The sequence below is a fragment of the Nicotiana tomentosiformis genome, chromosome 1 (genome assembly GCF_000390325.3).
Source record: "Nicotiana tomentosiformis chromosome 1, ASM39032v3, whole genome shotgun sequence".
NCBI classification, from domain to species: Eukaryota; Viridiplantae; Streptophyta; class Magnoliopsida; order Solanales; family Solanaceae; genus Nicotiana; species Nicotiana tomentosiformis.
Window position 1 is genome coordinate 104934219 of NC_090812.1, and position 13710 is coordinate 104947928.

The following is a 13710-nucleotide window of genomic DNA, read 5'->3' on the forward strand; positions in this document are numbered from 1 at the left end:
CTCCTTATAGGAGCAGAGTTATATCTTGCTAAGACATTAACTGAAAAAGTTATGCCACGCCTTGTAATGTTAGCAAGATACATTAGTGCACCAATTGCACTAAGATATGGTACTTCAGGACCAAGAAGCTCTTCATTCTTTTCTTGAGGTCGGAACGGGTCCTTATTCATATTAAGTGATCGAACAACCATCAGAGTACTTAATGGATGTGCTCCATCTATGTAAAACCGTTTCAATACATTTTCTATGTAGGCGGATTGATGAACAAAAATCTCGTTTGCCAAATGTTCAATTTTCAAACTGAGACATAATTTTGTCTTTCTTCATCTCGAATTCCTTCTTTAAATAATCAATTGCCTTTTGGAGTTCTGTAGAAGTTCCAATAAGATTTATGTCATCAATATATTCGGCAAGTACAACAAACTCCAATGTTATTTTCTTTATAAAAATACATGGACAAATGGCATCATTTATATAATCATCCTTTAATAAATACTCACTAAGGCGGTTATACCACATTCTTCCTGATTGCTTTAGACCATACAAAGATCTTTGTAATTTGATTGAAAATATTTTTCGGGACATTGAGTTATGTGTGTCAGGCATTTTAAATCCATCGGGAATTTTTATGTATATTTCGTTATCAAGTGTGCCATAAAGGTAGGTTGTAACCACATCCATTAAATGCATGCCAAGCTTTTTATGGAAAACAAAACTAATTAGATAACTAAATGTTATTGTATTCATAACAGGGAATATGTCTCTTTATAATCGACATCAGACCTTTGTGAAAATCCTTGTACAACAAGGCATGCCTTATATATTTGTACCTTATTTCTCTCATTTCTCTTATGTACAAAGACCCATTTATAGCCAATAGACTTAACACCATTAGGTGTTTGGACTACAGGCCCAAAAACTTCACGTTTCACAAGTGAATCCAACTCAGATTGGATTGCTTCTTGCCATTTTGGCCAATCATGTCTTTGTCGACATTCTCCAACAGATTGAGGTTCAATATCCTCATTATCTTGCATAATTTTAGATGCAACATTGTATGCAAAGACATAATTCACCACTATATTCAATTGATTCAAATTTGTCTCAATATCGATTGGATTTATTAATAGTTCTTTATTTTCTTGAGTCTCAGGCTCATTGATTCCTCATGAATCTCAAGATTGGTTAAATCATTGGTTTCTTTATGAGACTCATTTGTAGTGTCACCTTGATCATTTATTTTCCGTTTTATAGGATTTTGATCCTTAGAACCCAATGGTCTGACACATTTTAGGCGTGCTTTTGACTCATTAACTATGACACTAGAAAATTGTCCAACAGAGACATCAATACGTATTAGAACATTCTCTGCAGGGATATGTGATTTCGTTATCCTTTTCAGATCCGTAAATGCATCTGGCATTTGATTTGTTATTTTCTGCAAATGGATTATCTTTTGCACTTTTTTTTCACAAATAGAGGCACATGGATCAAGATGAGACAATGATGGATTTTTTCACAAAATTTCTCGTTTGGTTTCACTATTTTCTCCGCCTGATTTTGGGAAAAATGTCTCATCGAATCGACAATCTGCAAATCGAGCAGTGAACAAATCTCTCGTTAATGTTTCGAGGTAGCGAATAATAGATAAAGATTTAAACCCAACATATATTCCTAACCTTCTTTGGGGACCTATCTTGGTGCGATATGGATGTGCTATAGGCACATATACTGCGCACCCAAAAATTCTTAAATGGGATATATTAGGTTTATGACCCAAAACTAATTGCATCGGGAAATATTTATGATGATTTATTGGTCTAAGACGAACTAGTATTGCTGCATGCAAAATGGCATGACCCAAAACAGAAGTGGGTAACCTCATTTTCATGAGTAACAATCTTGCTATCAATTACAGATATTTAATCAATGACTCTGCAAGGCCATTTTGAGTGTGAACATGAGCTACATGATGTTTCACTTTTATCCCAATTGATAAGCAATAATCATTAAATTCTTGGTATGAAAACTCAAACAACATTATCAAGTTTAATAGACTTAATTAGATTATCGGGGTATTGTGCCCCTAATCGAATTAGTTCTGCCATTAATTTTGTAAATGCCAGGTTGCGAGATGACAATAGGCATACATGAGACCATCTAGAAGATGCATCTATTAATACTATAAAATATCTAAACGACCCACTAGGTGGGTGAATAGGTCCACAAATGTCCCCTTGTATACGTTCCAAAAATGCAGGGGACTCAATCCCAACCTTTGTTGGTGATGGTCTAATAATTAACTTGCATTGATAACAAGAAGTGCAAGAAAATTCATTATTAAAAATAATCTTTAAATTCTTTAATGGATGCCCATTTGAGTTCTCTATAATTCATCTCATCATAATTGATCCAGGATGTCCCAATCGATCATGCCAAAGTACAAAAGTATTGGGATCAGTAACCTTTTGGTTTATGATAGAATGTGCCTCAATTGCACTAATTCTTGTCCAATACAGGCCACAAGATAAAGATGGGAACTTCTCAATAACCCTTTTCTGGCTAGAGACATTCTTGGTAACGATGAGATATTCAAGATTATTCTCATCTATTGTCTCAATATGATATCCATTTCGGCGGATATTTTTAAAACTCAACAAGTTCCTCTTGGACTTGGAGGAGAACATTGTATTATTATGATAAGTATTGTTCCCCTAGTTATAATAGCTCTTTCAGTGCCTTCAATTAGATTACTACAATCAGAAATTGTAGTAACATCTGCCTTACACATACTTAAATGAGAGAAATATTTCTTCTCTTTGAATATTGTATGCCGTACATGAATCAATTAAACAAATAATTCTACAATTAAATTTTGATACAAGTTTGCTTTGTGAGGTATTCATATTTGCTTTCCATGATTTGACATACAAAAGAAATATACGAATAAACATTAGTATTTTCAGAGAAAAGGGGAAAAGAAACAAAGTTAAATTAATGATTCAATAATGACCTTTTAATGTAATTTCGAGTAGCTCTAATTATGATACTAATTGATACTAATAACTACTACTTATGCAAAGAACTATAATTACATGATGTTTATTCACTAGCTACTATAAATAGATGAAAATAAAAATCAAACTATTCAATCGTCTTTAACCACGGATCCATCACCGATCAAGTGGTATATTTTTTCATCAGGGCGCTCAAAGAAGTCTGTCACATCCAAGTGGGTGATGTCAAATTCATTGTCAGAGACAAAATTAGCTTCTAGGCCTTTATTCTTTAAAGATGTTTGATAAAGCTCAACCAAATATTTTGATGTACGATAAATATTTGCCCAATGCCCTTTTCCACCGCAACGATAGCATTCAGTTTCTGAACTCGTTGCCTTTGGCTTCATATTTTTCCCTTTCCATTTTTTGTGGTTATTTTTCTTTGGGAATGATTAATACCAAAAAAAATTCTTACTTGTCCCCGGCCACAGCCATGGTTACGACCACGAACAGGGCCACGACATTTTTCACGCTTAGCATAATGGGAATACACCTCATCTACTCTAATGGTTGTCCAAACAGAGATCATGACCTTTTCGATGTTGCAGCGTTTACTCTTATGTCCTTGCATTGATCTGTGACAGCTTGTTTTTCCGATTTTTTCTGTTAATTATTTTTTGGTTGGTATGATTAAAATCAGTAATCAAGAATGTTTTACACAAAATGGCAAATAGATGTATCGAGTAGATATTGATCATGGGCAAGAGAAGCAACCACGCCCCCCTGCTGCAGATAGGGGTGAGGAATCAATCCATGCAGTTGGACAAGGGGGGATAGGTCAACAAATCCAATTCGAGAGGAGAAAAGGGAAATTGGCTTCTAAGGTGAGAAATGTTTTCTTCATACTTTCACCAGACTTACATCTTAATGCCTTTTGATAGTGCATGTGTACAAGTATGTGCCTTGTGCCTGCACTCTCTTCTGAATTCAATAAACTGTTATAAGATTACACACCATTGAGCTCTGATATTGAAGGAAGTTAATAATATTCTAAGCTGCAGCTAAATTTCTTCTGCACTAATTTGTTATTTATTGGCTTATAAAAAGGAACTAGCATGAAAGAGAACTGTTTTCTTCAATATGTTGTTCCATTATTCATGAAATTAAGGTTGCGTGAGATGGGGGCATCTAAGGGACTTGGATTAAAAGAAGCTAGTATGCCTCAAATATAATTTATAGCACGCTTGCTTTCATGGACATTAAGGTGTCACTTTGTCTACTTTCTTGTAATAAAATAAATACTAGATTAATGTTTGTAGTTTGTAGTTAGGTTCTCTACTAGGCTAATGACATTGATGTGGATTTTCAAGCGAATGGAAACTAAATTAAATAGCACCTAAAGAAGAGTCAAAACATGCTAAGTTGCAATCTTTATTAGGTGGAATAAAATGTTAAATGCTTGCCTTTTCCTTCTGAATGTCCTGCATATTTTCAGCTTGTATTTTGGCCTGAACCCCCTTGAACCTAAAGTGCTTTAGTGATGGGAACTTGCAGTCCTGGCACATCTCCGTTTTTGTAGTTAGCTAAGAATGAAGAAAGGAATAAGTATTCTCTGCTACAACTGCATAAAATCTTTTAAATTAAACGAAATTAAGGGTTGTAATACCTTTTGCTGAAAGATTTGCAGGTTGCTCAATGCTATGAAATTTTTTCCACTTGGTTTTTGCTGCCTTTAATTTTTTTACTTTTCCTTCTCCAAATCGCCCTCAAGTAGTACATTTTCTATCAATTTATCTTGTGATCAACTGAAGAACCCTTGGCTTTTATAGGAAAAAATTGAAGTCTTCACAGCAGTACTGCCTTTATCAAATAGAATGACTATTTAATGTTGATAACTTTTACGAAAGAAAACATGATGGACTAATGGCTGCAGCTCTTGTACTTGAAGAAAAGAGGTTGGGACAAATAAGATCTTTCGAATATCCTAAATAGCTGGAGTCTTATCTCTTGACTTCTTTTTATTACTAGTATATCTTTACATTTATATATTGGTCTCATATGTCTAAAACAAAGGTTCCTAAATCTAAAACTAAAACCATCAGAACAAGCTTCTAAAGCTTCACTCAGTTTGAACCGAGGACATTCCTTTCCCTTCCTCACAATGAAATAGTTTGAACTGATCCAGAAAGCAACAGTGAAGAGTATGCTACTATACTTGTAGTGGAATGGACTTCATTTACTCACTTGAGCTTTTCTTGTTGAATTTTTTGCTCAACTGACTTCCTAAAGGAGTAGAGATTCTCCATTTTTCTCTTCTTCACCTGATTAAAAGAAGGAAACTTTGGCATACTTCCGAAAAGTAGGATACTGTCTTGGAGACATCTCCCCAATTTGAGTCCCAAGTCTTAATTGACCTTAGGCACTTTTTGGTGTTTCCCAACAAGTAACTCATAGGCTTGGTTCGTGATAAGAATGGACCTTGGGCCTAACTCAACTCCAAAAGCTAGCTCATGAAGGGAGGATTGCCCAAGTCTATATAAGGAGACCACCAGCCAAATCGCCAACCAATGTGGGACTCTAACCCACTCTAATAGTTCGACACTTAAAAACTTTTAGGCATTTAAACCTTGCCTACTGGAGCTCCTCTAACTTGCATATTTGGACTCCTCTCTCTTTCTCCCAGTTGCCATAAATTAATACCACAGCAAAAATCCTGATTCCAATTTTGTTTTCCAGAGTCCATTTCCCTTCTTCTGTCATCATGCATCTCTATCCAAAAAGGAATTGCTACCTTCATTACTATCCATGCCTCTGAAGAAAAGCTTCGAAAATATGACAAACCTCAAGCAAACAACTTGAGTCAGCAAGCTCAACTTGACCATTGCCTTCACAAACACAATCAGGTGGCGTTAATCTTTAAATGCCTTTGTCACTAAAATGCAGCTTCAGCAGTGGGACCATTATTTATTCTTTTTTGCTTTTAGTTGTCCTTAGAATGACAATTTAAACAACCTCTGTTGAGAAAACATGGAACTGACACACTTAATGGAAAATCAAGGCGAGAAAGGGAACCTTAAAATTGAGAGTTATTTTACAAAATAGAAGTGGAAAACCTATGCCTGAATTGAACACTGCCTTGTATTCTTCTCCAGAATTTTAAGGTCATGAGATTTCTGTTAGATCTAGTAAAATATTAAGCTTGAAGACGTTTCTAGTGTTTGCATCTGTAATAGTCTGCCTCTAGAGCTCCATGGCACATATATAAGCTAGACTTAGATTCATTTTTTTTTGGGGGAGGGGGGGAAGTGGTTCTGTTGGGAGAGATCCTCATTGCGTCTGTGCTTTTCTCTAGCTGCTGATTGTGTATGAGACCTGCTGACGCCTTGGATATTTTGGCCTTGCAGTTTACTCTGGTTAATATTTCCAGTAATCTACTATTGGCATACCAAAGTCTGGGGGTGGTATATGGAGATGTGAGCACTTCTCCGCTTTATGTCTATAGGAGCATCTTTGTGGGGAAGTAGCAAAATCATCAGAATCCAGAAACACTATTTGGTGCATTTTCACTGATCTTCTGGACAATAACGCTCATTCCTTTGCTCAAATATGTGTTCGTTGTATTAAGTGCAGATGATAATGGTGAAGGTATGTACAAAAGGGACTCTAAATTGATCAGTACTTCTGGAGTAATACTAATACCTGATTTTACCAAATACCTTAGGTGGTGCATTCGCTCTTTACTCTCTGCTGTGTAGACATGCAAAGTTTAGTCTACTTCCCAACCAACAGGCAGCAGATGAGGAGCTATAAAGGGCAGCCCGGTGCACTAAGCTCCCGCTATGCGCGGGGTCCGGGGCAGGGCCGGACCACAAGGGTCTATTGTACGCAACCTTCCCTTGCATTTCCTGCTTACAAATATGGCTTCTCTGGGCAGTCGACATCATGTTTACAACTGAAGAGATTTCTTGAGAAGCATAAGAGGTCACGCACAGTACTGCTTATTGTTGTATTGTTAGGTGCTTGTATGGTCATTGGAGATGGTGTTCTGACTCCTGCAATGTCAGGTAGACAATACTAACAATAGATGCCTCCTTATATGGTATTTAGCCGGTTGCCTTTTAAATCCAAAAAGAAGTTTGTTTTAAAGTTGCTTATCGAATGTTAGATAGCGATTTTCAACTTTTAACATATAATAGGTGGCACCTTATAATGCATGTGGTGCCATCAGATATTCCATAAAAGATAATTGGATGCTTGAAGTCATAGTACTCAGTTGAATTTGAGTAAATCTTTAAACTAAGAAATACTTTACTTTGGCAGTTGTATCATCAATGTCAGGGATCCAGGCTGCTACTGAACACCTATCTCATGGTAGGTGTACTTTTGATATACCCCCTTGCAAAAGTCGACGACTTTCTAAAGTAGTCAACATCTTACTTCTGTCTGAGGCATTGACCCCATTCAGGCATCTTTCTTCGTAGGTGGTGTGCTACTTCTTTCTTGCATAATTGTTTGGTTGGCCTGTTTGCTCTACAGCATTCTGGAACCCACAGGGTTGAATTTTTGTTTGCACCTATGTGACTATTTGGTTGATATCTATTTTTGTCATTGGGCTGTACAGTACTATATTTTGGAATCCCGAGATTGTGTCTGCTCTTTCTCCATATTATATCATCAAGTTCTTTAAGGAAACTGGGAAAGATGGTTGAATTTCTCTAGGAGGTGTCCTCCTGTCAATTGCAGGTACCGTACATATATTGACTCTAATACAGTAATTCTTTATTCAAGTATATGCCTTGTAGCAGCCTTTTCGTGGAACCTCTTACTATTTGATGAAGGAGATGCTGTTAAAATCTCCTAGAGTTGGAATCCGGTTTCTAATTCATATTTCTACCATCAGGTACTGAAGCTATGTTTGCAGATCTTGGTCATTTCACTGCCTCCTCAATGAGGGTAAGTCGAGCATTTTGCAGCAACAAACACATAAAATTATCCTTCAGGAGACTGTTCTGTTCTAATTCTCTATTTAGCCTAGCAAAAACTCTTTTTCTGGGAGACCTGAATGCAGATTAAACTAGTTGGATTATGACGCAATGGTAGGAACATGTTTTAGGTGCATATATACAACTGGTTATAAGTCATCCCGACATTGGGAAAATTAGCTTCCAAAGTCCATTTTGTATTAAATAAATAGATTTTACAACTATCCAGACTCTGATTTTATTGTATTTCATTTTCATTTGAGCATAGAGGGACTTAGATAACTTTATTTACGAATATTTGAAATCCATATGAAGTAGCTTTGAGGAATACTATGTCTTAGATTTGGAATTCATATTAATTACTGAAAGTAAAACATTTGGAATCCATAATGAGCGAAAACACATAGAACAGCATGGCCAATTGGAGAACTTCCAGTGAGTTGACTCTTTTTTTTTCTTATGCAGATTGCATTTCCATTTTTTGTATACCGTTGCTTGGTGGTACAGTACATGGGTCAGGCTGCTTTTCTGTCCAAAAACATTGCTTCAATTCCAAATAGCTTCTATAATTCAATACCTGGTGGGTTTTTCTTTTCAGCTATTAGTCTGATTATTCTCAAGATTGTTGATAATTTAAATTCAATCCTACTAAACTGCTGCTCTTTGCTTCTCTTGCAGACATTGTATATTGGCCTGTCTTTGTTATCGCTACCCGTGCAGCCATTGTTGGCAGTCAGGCTGTAATCAGTGCTACATTCTCCATCGTGAAGCAATGTAATGCACTGGGTTGCTTCCCACGGGTCAAGATTGTCCACACTTCAAAGCATATTAAAGGGCAGATGTATGCCCCAGAAATAAATTGGATCCTAATGATTCTGACCGTTGCTGTGGCTGTTGGGTTTCAGGACACCACTTTAATTGGAAATGCATATGGTAAGCCTACTAGTCTTTTGACAATCCCTATTCTAATTCGTCAAATTCCACTGTATGTCACTGCATTCTTACATTTCATTCCCATAGAAAGTAGAGTAATCCCCATTATATGATCTCCACAACTATCCCAATTATATCACCCTTCAAAAGTAATTGAGTTTTTCTTATGCATCTGTCAGATCTGTGGTAGTATTATATTTATTAGTGTGCTGATGTAGAAATGGACTGTTGATTAATCCAACATTAAGCCGTCCATTGTGCCTGCGCTAAAATTTCCACAAGTAATTCTGTTTGCCAAATATTTCTGTTATACCTGATTAGTCTTCATGATTACGTATTTGTTTCCTCAAACATGCTGCTGAGCCTCTTTTCTTTTTGAAAAATCCTGATGAAAACAAAAACATATGAAATTGAAATGATGAATGGTGTGAACATGAAGGAATCTCAGATTTCATGACATATTAACAAAAGAGAGTATACCAATCACCTACAACCATATGGGGTTTAGGGGGTTCAAGTCACCAAGGAACTAAAGTGGAAAAGCTACTGTTGGGCTCCTAATTGTTTTTTGTGGAGGGGTGGGGTGGGGGGTTACCAAATCAGAAAAAAGACATAAGGAAGTAAGTAATCCCTTGTGGAAAGTACGAAGAATGCCAGGAGGGACATGACACTGATTTCCTTTCTTCATTACTGCGGACTTTTCGAAGCTGTTTATGTTCAAGCTGTCTTTTGACATAATTCTCGGTTTGGTTCTCTCTTATGAATTTATTATTCTTTCAGGCCTAGCTTGCATGACAGTTATGTTTATTACGACATTTCTCACGGCGCTTGTCATAATCTTTGTGTGGAAAAGAAGTGTAGCACTTGCCACTTCCTTTCTCCTTTTATTCTGGCGCATCGAAGGCGTCTACCTGTCTTCCGCATTCATCAAGATTCCACAGGGAGGATGGGTCTCCCTTGTGCTCTCGTTTGTTTTCTTGGCTATCATGTTTGTCTGGCACTATGGAACTCGCAAGAAGTACAACTTTGACCTGCACAATAAAGTTCCACTGATAAGTGGCACCTTATAATGCATGTGTTGCCATCAGATATTCTATAAAAAATATCCGAAAAAGTGGATGCTTGAAGTCATAGAACTCGCAGTTGAATTTGAGTATATCTTTTAACTAAGAAATGCTTAACTTTGGCAGTTATATCATCAATATCAGGGATCCAGGCTGCTATGGTAGGTATACTTTTGATATACCCCTTGCAGAAATTGACGACTTTTTAGGTAGTCAACATCTTACTTCTGTCTGAGGCATTGACCATTCATGCATCTTTCTTCGTAGGTGGTGTGCTACTTCTTTCTTGCATAATACTGGTTGGCCTGTTTGCTCTACAGCATTCTGGAACCCACAGGGTTGGATTCTTGTTTGCACCTATAGAGACTATTTGGTTGATATCTATTTTTGTCATTGGGCTGTATAATACTATATTTTGGAATCCCAAAATTGTATTTGCTCTTTCTCCATATTATGTCATCAAGTTCTTTAAGGAAACTGGGAAAGATGCTTGGATTTCTCTAGGAGGTGTGCTCCTCTCAATTGCAGGTACCGTACATATATGACTCTAATACAGTATTTCTTTATTCAAGTATATGCCGCGTAGCGGCCTTTTCGTGGAACCTCTTACTATTTGTTGAAGGAGATGCTATAAAAATCTCCTAGAGTTGGGATCCAGTTTCTAATTCATATTTCTACCATCAGGTACAGAAGCTATGTTTGCAGATCTTGGTCATTTCACTGCCTCCTCAATGAGGGTAAGTCGAGCATTTTGCAGCAACAAACACAAAAACTATCCTTCAGGAGAATGTTCTGTTCTAATTCTTTTTTTGGCTTAGCAAATACTCTTTTTCTAGAAGATCCTGAATGCAGATTAAACTAGTTGGATTATGCGGCAATGGTAGGAACATGTTTTAGGTGCATATATACAGCTGGTTATAAGTCATCATGGCATTGGGAAAATGAGCTCCATTTTGTGTTAAATAAATAGGGTTTGAAACTATCGAGACTCTGATTTAGTATTTCGTTTTCTTTTGAGCATAGAGGGACTTAGATAACATTATTAACATAAGTTTGAAATCCATCTGAAGTAGCTTTGAGGAATACTGAGTCTAAGATTTGGAATTCATATTAATTGCTAAAAGTAAAACATTTGGAATCCATAATGAGCGGAAACATATAGAATAGCATGGACAACTGGAGCCAAATGGTTCTTATTCCACCAAACGAGTAAACTGTCCTAGTGGTTAGCAGATTATATTGCATATATGATTACTGGATTCGAGGAACTTGCACCAAGTTGACTGAACTTTTTCTCTTATGCAGATAGCATTTCCATTTTTTGTATACCCTTGCTTGGTGGTACAGTACATGGGTCAAGCTGCTTTCCTGTCCAAAAACATTGCTTCTATTCCAAATAGCTTCTATAATTCCATACCTGGTTGGTTCCTTTTCAGATATTTGTCTGATTATTCTCAAGATTTTTTGATTATTTAAGTTCAATCCTACTAAACTGCTGCTCTTTGATTCTCTTGCAGACATTGTATATTGGCCTGTCTTTGTTATCGCTACCCTTGCAGCCATTGTTGGTAGTCAGGCTGTAATCACTGCTACATTCTCCATCGTTAAGCAATGTAATGCACTGGGTTGCTTCCCACGGGTCAAGATTGTCCACACTTCAAAGCATATTAAAGGGCAGATCTATGTCCCAGAAATAAATTGGATCCTAATGATTCTGATCCTTGCTGTCGCTGTTGGGTTTCAGGACACCACTTTAATTGGGAATGCATATGTTAAGCCTACTAGTCTTTTGACAATCTCTATTCTAATTCTTCAAATTCCACTGTATGACACTGCCTTCCTACATTTCATTCTCATAGAAAGTAGACTAATCCCCATTAAAAGATCTCCGCAACTATCCCTATTATATCACCCTCAGAAGTAGTTGAATTTTTCTTATGCATCTGTCAGAGCTGTGGTAGTATTATATTTATTGGTATGCAGGTGAAGAAATAGAATGTTGACGTATCGAACATTAAGCCGTCCAATGTGCCTGAGCTATAATGTTCACAAGTAATTCTGTTTGCCAAATATTTCTGTTATACCTGATTACTCTTCATGATTGTGTATTTGTTTCCTCATTTTCTTTCTGCATTACTGCAGATCTTTCGAATAATTCATCTTGCTGTTTATATTCAAGCTTTCTTTTGACATAATTCTTGGTTTGGTTCTCTCTTATGAATTTATTTTTCTTTCAGGCTTAGCTTGCATGACAGTTATGTTTATTACGACATTTCTCATGGCGCTTGTCATAATCTTTGTGTGGCAAAGAAGTGTAGCACTTGCCACTTCCTTTCTCCTTTTATTCTGGCTCATCGAAGGTGTCTACCTGTCTTCCGCATTCATCAAGATTCCACAGGGAGGATGGGTCTCCCTTGTGCTCTCGTTTGTCTTCTTGGCTATCATGTTTGTCTGGCACTATGGAACTCGCAAGAAGTACAATTTTGACCTGCACACTAAAGGTCCATTGAAATGGCTCCTTGGCTTGGGCCCCAGCCTTGGTATCGTTCGTGTGGCAGGGATAGGGCTGATATACTCTGAATTGGCAACAGGAGTCCCATCTATCTTCTCTCACTTTGTCAGATATGGTTACAAGGACATACAGCGAGATGATGGGAATTTTGAGGACCTTCTCATCCAGAGTATAGCAGAGTTCATCCAAATGGAAGCAGTCGAGCCACAACTGTCAAGCTCTGAGAGTCCATCATTTGACGGGAGGATGGCAGTTATAAGCACGAGAAGTGTACAGTCAGGCTCAATGTTACTTGTCTCAGAGGAGGTTTTGGTATTAGTAATTCCATTCAAAGCAGCAAATCTTTAACCCTCCAGAGACTAAGATCTGCTTACGATGATGAGAACCCACAGATGAGGAGGCGCCGAGTAAGGTTCCGCTTGCCAGAAAACCCAGGCATGGATACAGCTGTTAGGGATGAGCTTTCAGATTTAATTCAGGCAAAAGAGGCAGGGGTCGCATATATTATGGGGCACTCTTACGTGAAGGCGAGGAGATCATCTTCTTTCTTGAAGAAGCTTGTTATTGACATTGGATATTCATTTCTGCGCAAAACATTGTAATGGCCCCGCTGTGGCACTTAATATTCCTCACATTAGTCTCATTGAAGTTGGCATGATATACTACATCTAGGGTCTAGAGGGAAGACGGTTGGCCATGGACGAGTTATTTATTTGTCACACCTCTCCAGTTGTTGCCTGCTGAATGTTTCGTGGGGTAGTCTTATGGCTAATATTGTGATCCTCTGATAGAATATGTTGTGTAAGGCCATTTAAATTTTTTCGTATTCAGCACATTGAGTAGTTGTATGTATATAGGCATTATATGCGGGCTTTGATGACTTAGTATGCTGGAAATACACCCTGGATATGAGCAGGCACATATGTTTCAGCTCAGACTCATTTTTATTGCCACAAAGTAAAATAAAGTAGTCTTTGTTTGTATTTATTTAGTTTTTCCATTTCCATAATTCCCTTATAGTTTAATTAAATTTTCCAACTCAAGAATCACAACGAGGGATGAAGGAATTTGTTGCAGAGATTGTAAGCATAGGTCGTATCCAACACAGAAATTTAGTACCACTTTTAGGATATTGCAGGCGAAAAGGAGAGTTGCTTTTGGTTTATGAATACATGCCTAATACTTATTCGACCAACCAAAATTTACCCTCAATTGGAACA

At 37.2% G+C, this 13710-nt stretch overlaps 1 pseudogene; it reads left to right on the forward strand.

Annotated features, from left to right (window-relative positions):
• The first annotated feature begins 3733 nt into the window (after positions 1-3733).
• On the forward strand, positions 3734-13477 carry LOC104107824 (potassium transporter 4-like; annotated as a pseudogene).
• Positions 13478-13710: the final 233 nt, after the last annotated feature.